This window comes from Papaver somniferum, unplaced genomic scaffold (assembly GCF_003573695.1).
Source record: "Papaver somniferum cultivar HN1 unplaced genomic scaffold, ASM357369v1 unplaced-scaffold_6, whole genome shotgun sequence".
Lineage (NCBI taxonomy): Eukaryota > Viridiplantae > Streptophyta > Magnoliopsida > Ranunculales > Papaveraceae > Papaver > Papaver somniferum.
The window spans coordinates 2,034,280-2,039,705 of NW_020648748.1; the positions used below are offsets into that span (position 1 = coordinate 2,034,280).

The window sequence follows — 5,426 nt, forward strand, 5'->3', positions numbered from 1 at the left end:
CAATCGTTTATTTCTTAATTTATAGAAAAAACATTAATTTATGGATTCTCACAATTTTGGAGACGTAGACTTTTCAGAACTTTATATTTTTGCAAATTAAAAATCCGGAATTATATTTCCTAAATTAGATAAACATATTTTTTCCCATTCCAAAAATATAGAGCTGAAGTGCACGTGCAAAATATACGTGCAATAATCTGGGCCCTAGATGTCGTTAGATATTTCTTGGGATGGAGTATCTTGTTTACTCTATAAATAAATCGTTAAGAAAGAAAAAAACCTAACCCTACCTCATTCTCTCCGTCGCCGCCTCCTTTCTCTACCTCGTCTCCATTTTCTCTTCTCCTTCTCAACTAGTTCTCACAGTAAAAAATCCATAGTCTTCACATCTATCTCTATGAAGTTTGAACAAACACCAGTATCACCTGATTAATTTTTTGAATCGCTCTTTAAAATTCTTTTCCCGTCAAGTTTTCTCAATTTTTGGTAGACATTTTTACTTTGATTTAGATGGTTTAATGTGATCTATCTTTATTTCCTGCTAAATAGTTAAACTTGTAACCGATTCCGACTCCAATGATGATTTGAGGAGTTTGGAATATTACTTAATTGAAGCTGATTTTTTCCTCCTTGTTCAGTTAGGGATTTGTTTAAAATGTTCAACCTTTACTGATTTCAACTCTAATGATCGTTGAAGAGTTGAGATTTGTGGTTATTCGACTTAGTTTATGTTTTTCTTTCATTTTTTTCATGTTCAATTTTTGTTGTATGTTGAATTAATAGCTTATCGATTAAGAATTGAAATCTGGGTTTTATTTTGCATGTGAGTTTCTTTTGGGTTTGATTCATATTGTTCTTCATTTTTCTTTCATTTTGGGGGTTTTATTTATTTAGATCTAAGTGATTTTATTTGTTGTTTGATGATTTTCAGAAATTAGTTTTGTTTGTTCATCTTAATCAATTTTTCAGAAATTAGTAGTCTGTAATGATCGTAGTAATAGTGGTGTTCATTGATTTGTTGTAATTAACATATCAAATTTACGTCCTAGACAAGAGTGTTTGAGGCTACCCTTAAATTAGGTACCAAAGGTATGGGTTTCATTGATTGGTTCTTTATGTTGCTATGGTTGTCATAGTTTTTCATTTTTCCAATGGGTCTGGACTTTTGTTTGTTTGGAATGAAAAAAAGTTTGCTCCACTAATCTAAGCTTTGAAAAAGGAACAGAAGTATCAGGTATTATTGATTGGTTTGTTGATTAGTTCTTGATCCTGTTTTTTTGCTTAAGTTTGATTTCCTTATTATGTATAGTTCTAATTTGAATTTGCTTGTTTGTATATATGCAGGACCAATTTTTGGAGGAAGGAATTAGATCCGGAACGAGAACTCTATTGACCTCAAAATCAGAGCTAAAATCTAAAAGTACAGATTGAATGATATTAAGTTGCAGAATAGATCCGTGTTTTTAAGCTTGTCCAGTGATATTTCAAAGAACTCTAATCTTCTCAAAGTTGAAGTTGAAATGGATGTATCAATTTTGTTCCTCTTCTAATTTCTTTTACCAAATAAACGGGATTTTATTTTTTCTATCTTTGTCAAGCTGATTGTAAATTTGTTGATTAATAAATGATATTGTAATTGATTAATAAAATAAATTAATTTGCATTTAATTTGGTTATCATATTTTATTTCTATATTAATTTTAATTTCATTTTTTAATCATCCGAGTAAAAACTGGCCTGAAGCTTTCAAACCAACCGGCATGTTCCCTGCTGATGAATATCTAGAGCACTGCTAATGAATATCTAGAGCAACTAATGTGAGACAAGCTCAAAGTTAGGAGCAACTATTTTTAGACAAGATACTAAAATCTCGTACTTCAGAAACCCTTGAGCAACCGATTATTGGTCGGTTAAGTCGCTCTAAACATTGATCAACTTAACCTATTGCTCAGAAGGATGGTTGAGATAAAGTTAAAGCTATGACATTGGTTAGCCGCTGCGGAAGTTGAAGCATATTTTGAGCGACTCGATTAGGGATAATTGGAATAAACTTAAAGCAGTGACATTAGTTAACCGCTGATGATAGTTGGAACATATTTAGAGCGACTCACATTAGGATGGTTGGAATAAATTTAAAGCAATCATATTAGTTAATCGCTGATGGTAGTTGAAACATATTTAGAGCGAGTGCCTAGCTGCTCTAGACCTATAGAGATCCCACCTTTTGCAATTCAAGAGCGAGAGCTAAATTAAGTCGTCCCAAGGGTTAGAGCGACTCAATATTGGCTTTTGCAACCAAAACTGGCTGGTTGCTTAATCCAGTTTTTCTTGTAGTGGATATAGATTTTGTTTTGCGGCCACTTATTAGTATGAATTATATGTCTGGACTAGAAGTGGAGTATAGTGTGGAATCATAGATAAGCTTTAAAGACTGATGGTTTAGGGTGCAAAAAAAACAAAGAGCTTAAAAAAATATCTGCAAATAAAGTTGCACAAAAAAAAAGAGCTTAAAAAAACATCTGCAATTAAAGTTGCAAACTAAAAAGAGCAAAATACAAATAAATCAGCAATCAGAGTTGCACAAAAGAAAATAAAAAATTTGCACAGTAGTCAGACTTTTTAGGTTAGATTTGGTTTTACATTATACAAAACTGAAGGTCGCATAATATTGATGCTAACAGGTTGTAGTGGTGCTAGCACTGTCAAATAGGTGCCTGCACTGCAACTAAAACAGCGAAAGTGGCCGTTAAATTGAGGAAGTGTAGTGGTTCTATCGGTAGTATAGAGTTGAATGAAACATATTAGAATAGAGAGTTAGTTTATGAATATGATTAGGTGTTTCTGCACTGGTTTAGTTTTTTTTTTCTTTCCTTAAAGTCTCCAAATCCCCTGGTTCTGTATTGGAATTCATATTTATCAATGTCATATAATATTCAGAATGTGAATGTTGCTGGAATGTTATAAATCTGTCTTCTCCTCAGCTAAACTTTCTTCTGAGAAGCCCTCTGGCCATGAGAATAATCACAAGATTGATAAATGTTTATCAATGTTTTGGAAGCACAGACAATGCTCACAAGATTTCCGCAATGTCAGAGATATCACAAAAAGTTTTAAGAGAATAATCAGACAGAAGCATCAAAAAATTGAAAATTCAACAAACTAAAAACTGAAATATTTTCAGTAGTTAAAACCAACAGCTAACTGTATCACCATTGAATTAAGAAAAAGCAAAAACCTAAAGCTAATATACATAATCACAGTGAATTGTAATTGTCCATGAAAATATGATGAATTGAATTGTATATGATCATGATTCATGAATGGAAGAGTGATTAAAAAAACATTTACAAGACAACAACTCTATCCATTTCAAAATGAATGTACAACCAATTTGAGCCCGTGCTTCTAGTAGTATGAAATTCAACAACTCAACTAGATTAACGAATCATGAATAATAATGTTTGTAGATCTTTGAAACTAAAATAAGATTACATTTCCATTCTTAAACTATGACAGCTTAATCGATGTGCCTTTTTTTTTTTCACAATGATTCTGCAGAGTTGATATGAGACCAGTATTCCTCGACGAGCTGAGCAAAAAGTGATCCTTTTTCCTCCATCAACTTCAAAGGTTCATCGTATTCTATTATCTTTCCTGCAGGATGAGAAAGAATTATATTCTGTTGAAATTAGTGAATAATGAGATCAACAGATAAATTTCAATTGCTACAAATCTATAACGTACCGTCACTGATTGCATCTATTCTATGGGCTACTTTAATAACTGTAAAGCTCGCAAATTACACAAGAGAAAGATAAAACTGAGATATTTCCATTAAGCATTTAAACTTGAACCAACAGTACAGCTGGCATATCACACAAGAGAAAGATAAAACTGCTTACAACTAAACTAAACAAAAGACATTCCCACCAACTTCAGGCTTCCACTTAATGGAATAGATAATATACAAATACAGTTTTAAATTTTTTACAACCAGCGATACCATGATAACCAACAATCAACCGGACCGATCACCATTTTCAGCATTAATCCTCATGAAATCTAGGTAACTAGGTTAACGGTGTTTCCATTAAGGTTGTGAGCAAAGAAGTTTTCGTAGTATTTCTTCTCAGTCTCTCTTCGGAATAGTGCTGGTTTATGTGGTGGATCAATCAAGTTAAGCGCGGGACCGAACTCAGAACCTGGATTGGTTGAATGGAATGTGGCGATCGAAAGCCTCCCTACTGTTGGATTCACCATTACTCTGTGCTCAATACTTGGATAGGCACCATTGCTCAGAATCTCAATCATGTCTCCGAGATTGACTATAAGTGAGCAGCAAACCAAACGTCGTCAAGAGAACTACTTAGCCATTATACCGAGCAGCAAACTAAACATCGAATAACGTAGCTTTGCTGTTTTTGTCTCTCAATTTGATGACTCTACCTAAGTCAAGTAATTACCATCATAAATTTCTTGTTATGCAAGTGGTGTGGCACCACAGATCATCAAAATTCTGTTGCCCGGAAATGGGATAGATTTGATCGTTGACTGTAGGGAAATATGAATGTGGGAAGTTGGGGGAACAGGCCAACTTGATATGCAATGAGGTGGAGTCAGTGCCGTTGCGCAGCAAGATCAGGCAGACTTTCAACGAGAGCTGGTGAATTCTTCACCGGACTCGAGTGCAAACATAGTTTCCTGTGGAAGACATAGCTCTAAATCCACACTCCCTCCACCTTCACAACCTGGGTACAACCATATGTTTCCACTATGATTCACAGATGCCCCACTACGAACAGCTATTTCCTTTCCCCAACCAAATTCGCACCCGTACATGTCAAACCTCGGCGAACTACCAATGAACACCATCGGCTGACCAGGGACACGTCTAACTGGGAGAGATGAGGGATTCTTTGGCCAATTATTTAGCCACTGACGCACTTTATCATCACTTCGACTAGCTACAGCCTCATGCAACAACCAGGCTGCCCATCCAAGCTCGTGGCTAAGTACCTCTCTTGACGTGGTTATACCCGTCACTCCCCCTGCATAACATCCAAAGTAGTCGATGCACAAAGGCGCCCCGGCTACGATGTGGTCGGGTCACGTACATTTTGTATGTGGCCTTTCTTATTTTCTGACACCTATTTAACTAAAACACCTGCCCCCTCTAAATCCCTGTAACTGCTCCACTTTTTGAGAAAAAATAGGAAGTTGGAAAAAGAAAAGCATAAACAGTTAGGTAATAAAACAGTTTTTCAAAGAACCAGTAATCGTAATCGTATAGTTCAAATTTATACAGATATAGAGAGACATGAAATAAGAGTTTATATAAAACTGAGAAGGTGATGCATAATGCAGGAAAACACTGCATAACGGTGTGATGTAAAAGACAAGAAGTAGTTTCTTCATTACAGTAGGAT

General features: G+C 34.9%; 1 long non-coding RNA gene across 1 annotated transcript; it reads left to right on the forward strand.

The window, feature by feature from the left end:
- Window positions 1-279: 279 nt before the first annotated feature.
- LOC113343554 lies at window positions 280-1,585 on the forward strand. Its single transcript, XR_003357292.1, has 2 exons — window positions 280-1,234; window positions 1,345-1,585. It is a non-coding gene; the product is annotated as an uncharacterized LOC113343554 (long non-coding RNA).
- The last annotated feature ends 3,841 nt before the right edge of the window (window positions 1,586-5,426 follow it).